The sequence below is a fragment of the Sapajus apella genome, unplaced genomic scaffold (genome assembly GCF_009761245.1).
Source record: "Sapajus apella isolate SASKATOON/1434 unplaced genomic scaffold, GSC_monkey_1.0 scaffold74, whole genome shotgun sequence".
Taxonomy (NCBI): Eukaryota; Metazoa; Chordata; class Mammalia; order Primates; family Cebidae; genus Sapajus; species Sapajus apella.
In genome coordinates this window covers 4669043-4683782 of record NW_022437014.1, presented here as the reverse complement: position 1 = coordinate 4683782, position 14740 = coordinate 4669043, and positions in this window count along the sequence as shown.

The following is a 14740-nucleotide window of genomic DNA, read 5'->3' as shown; positions in this document are numbered from 1 at the left end:
CAGTTTTATTTGCATGAGGGTACACCCTGCGTGGATATTGTATCCTTGCAGAGTGTAGTTTTAGCTGTGTTGGGGAGCCAGTTAGCTTAAAGATGTCACTGCTGAGCACTAGGAGTTTTCACAGATAATCCTCTTATCTTCTATTTGAGATCCGCTTCCAGCCTATGTGAAAGTTCTCTGCTGAGGTTGCTGCCATCTTAATTATAGAAAAGAAAGAATGCCTTGGTGGTATCCAAATGCCACCATGCAAAGCAGAAAAGGAGGGTATATGTGTGACTTCCAAAGTCACCGTTACTTAAAAAGTTAAGTATAGATTCTCTTACTCTGGAATTTAAGGCTCCTCATATTTCTGCCCATTTCTTATCTGCACTGGACAGTTGTCTTAGTCTGTTTTGTGCTGCTGTAACACGATACCTGACACCAAGTAATGTATAAAGAACAGAAATTTATTTCTGACAGCTAGGGAGACTGGCAAGTCGAAGATCAAGGTACTGGCATCTGGCAAGGGCCTTCTGGGTGTGTTTTTACAAGAAAGGGCAAACCCCCTCTTGAAAGTCCCTTCTATGGTGGCATCAGTCCAGTCATGAGGGCTTTTCCCATAAGGCTCCATCTGCCAACACTGTTGCATGGGGGATTATGTTTCCAACACATGAATTTTGGAGGACATCTTCAGACCATAGCAACAGCTAAGGCTAAATATGCCCACAACTTGTTAGGTGGAAATGCCCCTGCGCCTGGCTGTACTTTCCTGTTCTAAGCCCCCTCCACACCCACAGTACACACAGGACTCTTGGTATTTTCAGCCCCAGCTAGTTGAACCCAAGGGCAGCCAACCTCTATGATCTTGCCAGAGTGGAATCCAACAACAAGTTAGGCCAATCACTTTCTTGAGGGAGGCAGACAGCAGTGTGAGCTGACTGACCTTGAAAGAATGTCATTAGATGGAGAAGAGGGAAAGAAGATGCCAGCTGGGATAGTGTAGAATAAAGCAGGTCTGGCCGGATGTGGTGGCTCATGCCTATAATCCCAGCACTTTGGGAAGCCCAAGCAGGAAGATTGCTTGAGCTCAGGAGTTCGAGACCAGCCTGGCCAATATGGCAAACCCCCATCTCTACTAAAAATACAAAAAATTAGCCAGGTGTGGTGGCGCATGCCTGTAATCCCAGCTACTTGGGTGGCTGAGACAGGGGAGTCACTTGAACCTGGGAGGCAAAGGCTGCAGTAAGCCAAGACTGTGCCATTGTACTCCAGTCTGGGTGACAGAGTGAGACGCTGTCAAAAAATATAATTTAAAAATAAATAAGCAGGCATGCAGAGCGTAGCTGGATTATGTTAAAGATGGAGCCCCAAATTGAAGAGCCCCACTCCCGCCTTTTAGATTTCTAGACCCTCCTTTGAACCAAGGTCACTCTTCATTGTCCCTTTTTCTGAGGCCTGGTTGGTCAGCTTTTTCTAGGTTCCTCTGTATGTCTGTCCCTACCAGAAGCCCTCTGTTACTTATTAACCTGGGGATGTCTGTTTACTTGTGCACAAAAGCACCTAACTTCGATGCTACGTCTGGTTTCATCTGCCACGGTTCCCTACATTTACACTAACTCCAGCCTAACCAAATGTGATGGTTAATTTTAGTTGGCGTCTGAGTGGAGTAGCGGAGGAAGATCCACCCTCAGTGTGGGCAAGCACCTTCCAATCTGCTGGGGACCTGGAGAGAACAAAAACAGAAAAGGCAAATACGCCAATCTGTCCGGTAGAACTGGGATGCACTCTTCTCCCCCATCCTTGGACAAGAATTCTAGGTTCCCTGGACTTTGGACTTTTAAGACTTATACACCTGTGGCTCCCTGGGTTCTCATAATTTTAAATTATTAATGAACTTTTAGTTTAAAATAGTTTTAAAACTATAAAATAGTTTTTCGAGTTGATTTAAATTGTGTAAGAGATCATCGAAAGACATTTATACAAATAAAGCATTTTTGCTACATCTCTTTATATTGGATTTATTAGTATGTCAACAACTATATAATAAAAATTTGCCCAAGTCTGCCTATGCAAAATCAGGAAAATGCTCAAACATTCTAACTCTCTAAGATATTTTATATAGCAGGTACAGCATGTCAGTAAATTTCTACCAAATCAAATCAAATTTTAAATAAAAATATTTGCATTTTTAGGTAGCAACATATGCTAGAAAATGTATATATCAACTTGATGGAATTACAATAGTTGATATAATTTAAGGGAAAATTATTTCAACAAAATTTATGATATGTAAAAACTTTAAAAGAAATTATTTTTCTTCTTTGCCTCTGCACATTGCATGATTTTCCAAAACAAAGACATTTTAACACTTCTATTCATTAATTAGAAACACTACTTATAAGACACTTCAAATAAACGTCCATTTATACAATCACAATACAATATAATATAAAATGATAGAGCTTTGATGTGAATAAAGTTAAATTTCCTTCAGCAAATAATTTTTAAGGGCAAGAATTGTTAAAAATATTTAATCTTAAAATAGTAAATGAAAACATTTATTTGCCAAGACAATAAAGGACTGTGCATTAGTCCACTGGTATTAAAAAACATAAAATCCATATCATATTTTTTAAAATCCCAAGAAAAACAATATTGCTTCTCAGAGGTGTAGTCATAAATGCAACAATTTATATCCACATGAAGAGAGAATGGGAGGAAGGAAAGAAAAAAGAAAAGGAAAGGAAAAAAGAAGATGCATTTTAAAAAATCTCTTTGCTGAAAATTTGTTCCTAAAGATGAATGTGTGGGTACAGAAGTTTATGTGCTAAGAAAGTCATCACAGTTTAAGTTTACAAGAGCTTTTGCTTGTGCCTGGACTGTTCCTTTTCCACAGCATTCTGTTCTGATTTCACATACACAGTATATTCTCTCACTGGGTTTAGCATTTACTTATGAGTCTCTCCCTTCCATGGTGGATGTGCCTTTCCTCAAACATCTGGTTATGAGTGGCAATTCATTTGGATTTGAGCTCTATGGACAAAATTGAAAGGTTAATTAGAATCTCTGTGTGAGTTTCTGTTGGGTAGTCGGCTTCTTTGTAGGGTGATCAAGCAAGAAATTGACTTTGGGTTTGGGACCCCTAACTACCAGCATGAGGCCTCTGTCCATTGTCATATCTGATTAGAGGGCATACTTGGAAGCATTGTGAAGGAACAGGAAAAGGGAAGAAGGCAGACGTTTCCCAGCTCAGTATAGGGACTTTCGTTTTATCACCCTGTTTTCAGTCTTGAATGTCATCGCCTATATATCTCCTCTCTATATCTGCTGTATTTCATTTCAGAACCTCTCTAGTTGAATTTCTCCAGAGAATACAATTGGAGAAAGTAGGGAGGGAGCAGTTACTGGGCTTTTTTATGAGTTGGCTTCAGCCAATGGGAGGTGAGAGTGAGAGGAAGGGAGATGTCACGATAGTCCACACATTGTTCCTTCCTGTGAAGTAGGGTGCATTTCTTCTGTGGTTCCAGCTCAGCCTGCCCTGAGTAGACCCACTGTGGTTCCAGCTTCCTATGGGTGACCTTGGCTCCTGGGTTCTAATCATTCTGTCTCTTCCTTGGAATGATGGTTATTTATTACTGTTCATCTGTCTTTGGGGTCTCAGCTCTTCCGTGATTTGCTAATTCCCTGTATTAAAATGTTTTAAATCAATAGAGTAGTTTCTGTTTTTCTGGTGGGATTCTGACTGATATGGGACAAATCCTGTATAAATGGACAATACTTCATATTTTGCCAAAAGTATCAAAGTTTTCAGTAATAGGTCAATTTCTAAACTCAAATGGATAGTGGCTCCAAAGACCTAACCAACTCTTTAGGCTATAAATAAGTATAAAGCTAGCCTGTACTCCCAGGCTGTTATCACCCTTGTGTTGAGAAATTTTTTTTTAATATATATATAAGATTTTGTTTTAGTTTTAGTTTTTTGTTTATTTGTTTTAGACAGGCTAGTGCAGTGGTGACATCATGGCTTACGGCAGCCTTGACCTCCGGGGCTCAAGTGATCCTCCCACTTCAGTCCCTGGGGGAGCTGGGACTACAGGCACATGACACCACACCCGGCTAATGTTTTGTATTTTTTTGTAGAGACAGAGTTTCACCATGTTGCCAGCCTGGTCTCGAACTCCTGGGCTCAAGTGAACTGCCCACTTCAGCCTCCCAAAATGCTGGGATTACAGGCATGAGCCACCATGCCCAGGCAGATGTTGCTTTTTAAAATCCAGTATTGATTTCTGGTAATATGTCAGATCCCTAAACATTAACGTGTTACTTTGCCCACCAAACATATTTTCAGGTCTTAGACTTTTTAAAGTCTGTTATTCAAGAATGTTAGTCATCCTAACTTACCTTGGAAAATTGTCATTGCCTAATGTCTGGAGTGCACAGTTTCTAACTTGTTCTGTTTTTACTGAAGTGGAGGGGAAAAAAAGTGGTTTCTTTCTGTTTTTAAATAGCTGCCATTTATTGAGTGCTTATTATATACCAGCCACTCTGGTAAGTGCTTTGCATACGTTATTTCTTTTAATCCTGTAGCAACTCCACTGCCTGTCACAGTCACACAGTAGGAGGTCCATAAATATATTTTTTAACATTTTAGTTTGAAAAAAGTAAGCATATTTCTAAGAATAGTATAATGAACTCCTCCGTATCCCCCACCCAGATTCACTGTTGACAATTCTTCATGGAGATCTCATTTTCTCTACAAATGGAGGCACTGTCAGCCTTTTCAAGACTTTTCTAGACTATCTTTTCAAGGTTCTTTGACCAGTGAACAGACTTAGAAAACAGCGTCTCCATTTGGAATGTGGGACTGGTTTGTTTACTGTTCAGTGTAAGTAGAATGTCTTGGCTGGGCTCAGTGACTCACATCTGTAATCCTAGCACTTTGGGAGGCTGAGGCAGGAGGATCATTTGAATCCAGGAGTTCAAGACCAGCCTGGGCAACATGGCAAAACCCTATCTCTACAAAAAAATACAAAAATTATCTGAATGTGGTAGCATGTGTCTGTGGTCCCAGCTACTCTGGAGGCTGAGGTAGGAGGATGGCTTGAGCCTGGGAGGCGGAAGCTGCAGCGAGCCAAGATCATGCCACTGCATTGCAGCCTGGCGACAGAGTAAGACCGTCTAAAATAATAAGTATAATGTCTGTCTCTGTTGCAGAAGTGTGCAGGGTTGCTCAAAACTCATTATAAAAGATTGGGGGTTTTGGGAGGCCTATAATTCCAGCACTTTGGGAGGCCAACACAGGAGGATTGCTTGTGCCCAGGAGTTCAAGACCAGTCTGGGCAACATGGTGAAACCTCATTTCTATAAAAAATACCAAAAACATCAGCCCAGAGTGGTGGCATGCACCTGTAGTCCCAGCTACTTGGGAGACTGAGGTGGGAGGATTGCTTGAGCCCAGTAGGTCGAGGCTGCAGTGAGCCTAGGTCCCGCCACTGCACTCCAGCCTGGGGGACAGTATGAGAGCCTGTATTAAAAATAAGTAAATAAATAAATAATAAAGGTTTCCTAAGCTCAGGATTTTTCATCTATGACCTAACTACACTGAATGTGCGGTATTTAGTTGGGCCATTTTCCGTCACGCTGTTGGGACATGAGAGGCGAGAGAAACTGATGTGAACAGAAGCTCATGCTTCTTGCAGTGCTGTGAATAATAAAGTCCTTAATCACTGACCTAAGAGTCTGATGTCGTCTGCCAGCATTCAAAAAGCTACGGCAGGGCTGGGCACCGTGGCTCACGCCTGTAATCCCAGCACTTTGGGAGGCCGAGGTGGGTGGATCACTTGAGGCCAGAAGTTTGAGACCAGCCTGGCCAACATAGTGAAACCCCGTCTCTACTAAAAATACAAAAATCAGCCAGGCGTGGTGACGTGCACCTGTAATCCCAGCTATCTGGGATGCGGAGGCAAAAGAATTGCTTGAACCTGGGAGGGGAAAGGCAGACGTTGCAGAGAAAGAATATTGAGCCACTGCACTCCAGCTTGGGTGACAGAGCGAGACTCTGTCTCAAAACAAAACAAAACAAGAAACAACAGCAGGCTAAATTTTTTTTTTAAGACAGGATCTTGCTCTGTCACCAAGGATGGAGTGCAGTGGCGCTGTCTTGACTCACCACAACCTCAGTCTCCTGGGCTCAAGCAGTCCTTACACCTCAGCTTGTGGAGTAACTGAGACTACAGGTGTGCACCACCATGCCCAGCTAATATTTTGGTAATTTTTGTGGAGACAAGCTTTCCCCATGTTGCTCAGTCTGGTCTCAAACTCCTGGGATTATAGGCATGAGCCAATATGCCCAGCCAGCAGGCTAAAGTTGTTAGCTTGAAAGTACCATACAGTCTCAGACCCTTTACATTTCTTGATAGTTACCAGTTGTTAGCACCTGGCCATATTTGCTCTCTCTCTCTCTCTCTGTCTCTCTCTCTCTCGCTCTCTCGCTCTCTCACTCTCTCTCACCTCTCACTCCCATCTTCTTTAAGCCTGAACAGTTCCATTTTTCTTGGCCTTTCTTCACATCGACATTTAAAAATAGTACAAGCCAATTCTTGTTTTTTGTAGAATGTCCTTTAAGTTTTTTGGGGATGTTTCTTCATAATTAGATTCAGATTAAGCATTTCTTAGTAAGAATACTATGTAAATATGTTCTCCTCAATGCATCATATTAGGAGACATGTGATGTTAATTTGCCACATCATTGATTGATGACAAGTAAGTATTTGATAAATAATTGAATAAGCATTATCTGCCCTATTTTAGAAACGAAGCCTCTAAGGCATAGAGAAATGAACTTGCTCAGATTAACAGAGCTAGTGGATGGCAGAGCCAGGCTCCAGTGTAAGTGGGACTGGACTCCAAACTGTGCTCTGAACCACATGGTGTTCTGCTTCTTTCTCGTTTTATTTATTTATTTATTATTATTATTTTTTGAGGTAGAGTCTCACTCTTGTCGCCCAGGCTGGAGTGCAGTGGCATGATCTTGGCTCACTGCAACCACTGCCTCCCAGGTTTAAGTGATTCTCCTACCTCAGCCTCCCAAGTAGCTGGGACTACAGGTGCCACCACCACACACAGCTAGTTTTTGTATTTTTAGTAGAGATGGGGTTTTACCACGTTGGCCAGGCTGGTCTCGAACTCCTGACCTTAGGTGTTCCACCTACCTCGGCCTCCCAAAGTGCTGAGATTACAGGCATGAGCCACTGCACCCGGCCTTTCTTTTTATTTTTTAACATTTTTTTTTTTTTTTTTTTTGAGACGGAGTTTCGCTCTTGTTGCCCAGGCTGGAGTGCAATGGCGCGATCTCGGCTCACCGCAACCTCCGCCTCCTGGGTTCAGGCAATTCTCCTGCATCAGCCTCCTGAGTAGCTGGGACTACAGGCACGCATCACCATGCCCAGCTAATTTTTTGTATTTTTAGTAGAGACGGGGTTTCACCAAGGTTGGTATTTTTTTTTTTTGTGGTGGTTAATACCAGTAGTATTCACTACATTCATAGTGTTGTGCAACTGTAATACTGGGGTTCAGGGGTGTCCCCTCAGTTCCCCTGAGAGGACATTTCTCCAGGTTCTTGGTCAATTGCTCCCCAAGAATGGTTGAGGAGACCAAGCGCAATGTGCAGTGAATGCCAACTCAAGAAGTGTTGTAGAAAGTGATTTTATTTAGGTAGAGAAAGAAAACGGAGAAGGAGAGAGAAAGAAACAGCTACCTCTCACACTGGGTGGGAGAAAGAAAAGCCGCTCTCACACCGAGTGAGAAGGGTCCCCAGAGGGGGAAAACCAGAGAAGGAAAGCTCCTCGACTGAGAGAATCCAGAAAGATGGAATCCAGGAGAGAAAACGTTATATTGGGATTTAGGAGGGGAACACAGGCTTCCACGAGAGAGTGTGGAAGGAGACTCCAGAAGGAAAATCCAGGATAGAGAAAAACAGTCTCCACGACTTCGGGGAAGCGGAAACATGGAGTCTGAAGCGGTTCCGGAAGAAGGGGACTTTTAGTCTGGAAGGAACCCCCACCTTCTCTAAGACCCCTGGCCAATGAAAGGAGTTCCTTAGAACTTCCTGCTGGAGTGATTGACTCTAGTTTCTCCCCCTCCCCACCCCCGCTCTCGAAAGTTTAAACATAAACCGTTAAATCTCCCAGATGGAGAGAGATGGGAGGGGGGCATGGCGCTGGGAAGTTCTTGCCCTTCAAACTACGCCCCCTTGTGGACCCGGAAAGAGAACACCTTCCCTCACAGCCATCACCTCCAACCGTCTTAAGAATTTTTATCTTCCCAAACTGAAACTCTGTACCCATTAAATAATAACTCCCCCTATTTCTCTCCCGTTAGCAGCTGACAGCAGCGGCTCTATCTTCCATCTCTGTGAATATGAATATGCCTATTGTAGGTACCTCATGTAAGTGTAATTATAAAATATTTGTGTTTTTGTGCCTGGCTTCTTTCAGTTGGCATAATGTTTTCAAGGCTCATCCATGTTGCAGCTTGTATCAGAAGTCCCTGCCTTTTTAGGGCTAAGTAATATTCCACTGTGTATATCTGCCACATTTTGTTTTTCCACTCACCTTTTGGCTGTTGTGAATTATGCTGCTGTTGGTGTACATCTGTTTGAGTCCTTGCTTTCTATTCTTTTAGGTGTATATCCAGAAATGGAATGGCTGGGTTATGTTTATTGAGGACTTACATGTAGAGGCTGTCCAGTGGCAGTAAGCTGGACAGGAGAACCACTACTGTTTGTAAAAAGCATGCAATTTATATCGCATTTTTTCTTGCTACCCTCCACCTAGCAACCTCCATTTAACCCAAAACAAAGGGCTTCAATCCCCTGTATGGCCTGACTTCCAAGGCATGGTTCAGAGGTTCAGATGAATTATATATAAGCCCGTGTTTAATTTTTTTGTTGTTGTTGTTGAGACGGAGTTTCACTCGTGTTACTCACGCTGGAGTGCAACGGCGCGATCTGGGCTCACCGCAACCTCCACCTCCTGGGTTCAAGCAATTCTCCTGCCTCAGCCTCCCGAGTTGCTGTGACTACAGGCGCGCGCCACCATGCCCAGCTAATTTTTGTATTTTTAGTAGAGATGGGTTTCACTATGTTGACCAGGATGGTCTCACTCTCTTGACCTTGTGATCCACCCGCCTTGGTCTCCCACAGTGCTGGGATTATAGGCGTGAGCCACCGCCCAGCGAGTCCATGTTTAATTTTTTGAGAAATCATCCTGTCTTCCATATCGACTGCACCATTCTACATTCCCACAGCATTGCACATGGGTTCCAATTTCTCCACATCCTCACCAACACTTGTTATTTTGTTTTATGATAATTACTCTAATGAGTATGAAGTAGTATCTGATTGTGGTTTTGATTTGTATTTCCCTAATGACTAGTGATGTTGAACATCTTTCCATGTGTTCAGTGGCTCTGTCTCTGTTTTGTGGTCAGGTGTTATTGTGGTGTTGTATATGGAAGTACAGAAAGAAAAAGCCATCTGATCAACAGCTCTTCTTGCCTCTTGTGAAAGCCCTCGTTTCACTGAAGAGAATTTCCTAGGTGTCCCAGAGTGGGAGGGTGGTGAGCAAAGGTTTTTGGGGGTCCAGGAGAGAGGAAAGAGTAGCTAATTTCCTAAACTGGCAAGGGATCAGAGAGAGATCTGTGAGTCCTGCAGGCAGTAGGGACCCGTGCCCTGTTCTGCAGGCTGTGGGGAGGCAGTGGCATCATAGGGAGGACAGCCCTGCGGTGCCTGGAGGTACCAGAGTTCCCAACCTTGGCACAGACTCTAATATTTGCTTGTTCTGCTACAGTGGTCACATACATTTCCAGGACTCTAGTATGACTTTCAGAAGGGAGGCTGCCAATAATGCCGGAGACAGATTTTTTTACTAATCCACTGGAAAGGGAATTGGAGTTGTAATACAGCTACATAACAAACAATATAGGCCGGGCACGGTGGCTCATGCCTGTAATCCCAGCACTTTGGGAAGCTGAGATGGGCGGATCACAAAGTTAGGAGATCAAGACCATCCTGGCTAACACAGTGGAACCCTGTCTCTACTAAAAATACAAAAAAAAATTAGCTGGGCGTGGTGGCACGCACCTGTAGTTCCAGCTACTTGGGAGGCTGAGGCAGGAGAATCGCTGGAACCAGGGAGGCAGAGGTTGCAGTGAGCTGAGACTGCACCACTGCACTCCAGCCTGGGCAACAGAGCAGGACTCCATCTCAAAAAAACAAAAGAAGAATATAGCACGTTCGTGCCATAACCCAGCAGTTTCACTCATGCATATCTGCCCAAAAGAAAATATATATTCAGAAAAAAATAAGAATGTATGTTATAGTTGTCCATAATAGCTCCAGCTTAAAAATAGCCCAGATGTCTATAAATAGAATACAGAAACAAATTGTGATGTAATCATACAGTGGAATGTTACAAAACAATGAAAAAAGAAACCCTATGAAAACAACATGGGTGAATCTCAGAAATATGCTGAATGAAAGAAGCCAGACAAGAGTAGCCACTATATAATGTCAATGATATGATGCTCTAGAAAAGGCCAATCTAGTCTATAATGCCAGAAAGCAGATGAGTGGTTGCCTTGGGTTGTGGGTTAGGAAGCACCATGGTGGAAATTTTTTGGGTATTGTAAATGTTGAACATTTTGATTGTGGGTGGCTGAGTGTATACTTTTCCATACACTTATTGACTGTGCCCTTAAAATGGGTAAATTTTATTTTCTGTAAATTATACCTTAATAAAGTTGATTTTTAAAAAAGTAAATGAACTGCTGATACATGAACAATGTGGATGAGTACTGAAGAGAAAACCCCCAAAGATTTTGCTGAGCCAAAACAAGCCAGACACAAAGAATACATATTATATGATTCCATTTAGTGAAGCTGAAGGACCTGTAAAACTCATCTATGGTGCTAGGAAGCAGAATGGTTATTGCCTAGGGGTGGGTCATGAGGGAACTTTGTAGGGTGATGGAAATGTTCTCTCTCTTTAGGAGGAAGGTTACATAGGTGTATATGTGTATTGAAACTTCTTGAATTGTACACTTAAGATCTGTGCATTTCACCGTCTATATGTGGCTTTAGGAAAGACACAAAAAGTAGGAATAGGCCTGGCATGGTGGCTCACACCTGTAATCCCAGCACTTTGGAGGGCGGTGGCAGGTGGATCACCTGAGGTTAGGAGTTCGAGACCAGCCTGGCCAACAGGGGGAAACGCTGTCTCTACTAAAAATACAAAAAAAAAAAAAAAAAAAAAAAATTAGTTGGGTATTGTGGTACATGCTTGTAATCCCAGTTACGCAGGAGGCTGAAGCAGGAGAATCGCTTGAACTCAGGAGGCAGAAGTTGCAGTGAGCTGAGATCACGGCACTGACTCCAGCCTGGGGGACAGAGTGAGACTCAAAAAAAAAAAAAAAAATATATATATATATATATCAGCCAGGCACGGTGGCGGGCACCTGTAATCCCAGCTACTCAGGAGGCTGAGGCAGGAGAATCACTTGAACCCGGGAGGTGGAGGTTGCAGTGAGTCGAGGTCATGCCACTGCACTCCAGCCTGGGGGACAGGGTGAGACTCTGTCTCAATAAATAAATAAATTAATTAAATAAAAAAAAATTAGCTGGGAACAGTGGTGGGCACCCATAATCCCAGCTACTCAGGAGGCTGAGGCAGGAGAATTGCTCAAACCCGGGAGGCAGAGGTTGCAGGAAGCTGAGATCATGCCCCTGCACTCCAGCCTGGCGAGTGCCTCCAAAAAAAAAAAAAAAAAAACAACAACAACAACAATGAGACTTTTTTTGCACATATGAGATTGTTGACTAAGTCATTTCTGTACATGAATTCCCTTCATCATGGTTGTGTAACAGGCATTCCCAAGTGCAAAGGGCAGAGTGCATGACACAATCACCAATATTGAGAAACCACATCCTGCTGGACAGCCTGAAGCTCTCTACTGCATGCTGCCTTAACCCAAGGTTTTGGAAATGTACGTAGTGAGCAGAAAAACACATGAACACTTTGTCAGCTCTGCCACATACAGAAACAACTGAGAATCACACATTGCTCTGGGGTGGCAGAACTACTTTTTCTCAGAGCTTGGACTTGGGGAGGGCTTGTCTTCTGAAGCCTTGAACAAACTCTGAGCTCTGCCAACAAGAAAGAAATGGGGGTGGGGTTTGGGGGCAACCAATACTTTCTGTTACGCATCCCACTTTTCCCACCTTTGTTACTATTCTTTTCAAGTCTCACGTCTGAGTCACATGCCTAGATCCATAGCCCACCCACGACCGCCGCTAATTACCAGGTGAAATTGCTTCTTCCCCAAATTGGCAAACCTCTTCTGGAAGATTGGGGACTGCTGGCCCACAGTCTTCTGGGCCCAGGGTTCTTTCCTCTTGGAAATGCCTCATTATTCAAGGCAAGGGCCCAGATTCTCCAAAAGCATAGTGGTTTGGATACGGCATTTGTAACCGGGATGAGATGTTCTCCTGTTATTCTCGTTTGTGGGAGTCCTCACCTTAGTTGGTTGAGGGTGAATTCACACGAGTGCAGAGCATTCCGTTTATATTACCACCATGTCTCTAAGCATCCTACGCCCTCACTTGCTCTGCCCTCGGTGCTGGAGGAGTGCTGGGCAGAGTGCCAAGCCTCACTCCCACCTGGATGATCAGTGGTGAAGTGTGGCCTGCTGTCAATTGGCAGAGAAGCTGAGCTGAGCTGCCAAGCAACTCCCTGGAGTTTGGCATGGTGGTGCTTGTTCCGTGGAGCCTTGCAAGTTTCTTGAGGTCACGTTCTTCTAGCTGCTCAGCGCCTCTCCTTTCCCCTTCCTCAGTACTGGCTTTATCTAGTTGGGGCTGGAAAATTTCTCAGGTGTGTATCTGATTTTTTTTCTTAGACTAGATGCTTTGTATTTACCAGCTTTGTTTTCCGGGGCTCCAAGCAGCTGACTTGCGTCTAGCTCTCCAGGTTGGAGGCATGGTTAGTGGGGGCAGTGATGGTAAATTGATGGAAAGAATTTGAACAAAGGAGTTTGAGGGAAGGGGGGGGAAGAGAGAGATAGAGAACAAGCATATAAATCAATCCTTCTTTGAAATATTATCCAGCCCCATTCATACATACAAGTCAAAGCAGGAACTTAATTCAGTCTTTACTGCAAAAGTACTCCCAGGGGCTAAAAGAACTGATGCAAATTCCAAAGAACACGAGGAACTGTTTGAACACAGAGGATATAGATTTCTCACTGTTCATAATGGTTCTCCAAAATGTCAAGTAAACTCATTATTTTCCTCACTAACTACCTAGGGCTTGGTTGATCAAATTAGCCCTTTATCCTCATTAAAAAGGGTGTATTCTCTAACAGATTGTAGCTGCTTAATGCTGTCTAAAGTACTGCTGTTCAATACGACTTTCTGTGTTGGAGGTATCCTATATCTATGCTGTCTAATACAGTAGCCACATGAGGCTATTGAGTACTGGAAATATGAGCACTGGAAATATGGCTAGGGTAGCTGAGAAACTGAATTTTTAATTTAATTTTATTTAAGTTAATTTTTAATTTTTTAATTAAAAAATATTTTTGGAGACAAGGTCTCACTCTGCCACCCGGGATGGGGTGCAGTGGTGCAGTCATGGCTCACTGCAGCCTCCAACCCCAGAGCCTCAAGCGATCCTTGTGCCTCGGCTTCCCAAAGTATTGGAATTGCAGACGTGAGCTACCCTGCCCAGCTTAACCTAATTTAAATTTAAATAGTCATATGACCAGTAGCTTCTGTATTAGATAGCAGAAGTCTGAAGTTTACCTGTGTGCTCTGGTAATATGTGAAGGGGGCTTCATCCCACCACAGCTTAAATGACTGTGTGAATCAGTCAGTGCTTCACCTGGCATAGAAAAGGTGCTCAATAAACCTTTGGTGAAATACTTAAAATGCTAACCTTGAAGAAAGTTGGTGGGGGAACGTGGTTTTTATGTAACTGCAGTAGTGGGGGTTGAGGCAGGCAAAATCCCTCTTACAAACCTCCTCTTCCTCCTCATGTGAAATAGGGGTAGCCCCTTCTAATTAAGGGTGGGTCCACAGGAGACAGTTTCAGTCTATGAGATAAGGTGCTAGCCTCGTCACCAGATAAGGAAAATATACATTTCAAGTGAAGCTGGAGAAAAGCTTGTTGCCAAAATGTAGGATTTCTTGGTATCTGGTGATGAAACATCATTTCCCAAGTTGTAGATGGGATTCATTTAGAAAAAGGGGGCTGGATCTCATGGTTTGGCTTGAGGAGTTCCCTGCAAACTCTCTTTTATCTGAGCCCAGAAAGCTGCATCTGCCTTTCATTAGATTGTGAGTTCTCCTACATGAATATTGCCCAGTGCTGTGTCCTGCCATGCCCCTGTGGCCTGAAATAATGAATTAAATCATATTTGCTTCCTTCCTTTCTTTCACCAGGGTATCCAGTTAATCAAGTTTGGCTGAGCTTGTCTCCCAAATACTATCAAATATGTTCACCCCTTTCCTCCCCAGCTTCTACTGCTCTAGTTCAGATCCACAGCAACTTTTGCTTGGACCATTGCTGTCGGCCCCATTTCCAATCGAACACTCCTCTAATCAGGGTCATTGTGCACGGTTGGGCAGTTTGTGTACTGCACATAGGTGCCTGGGCAAGCAGGTTAGTGGGCTGAAGTGTAGTCTATATTCCTATACTCTGGTGTCGGC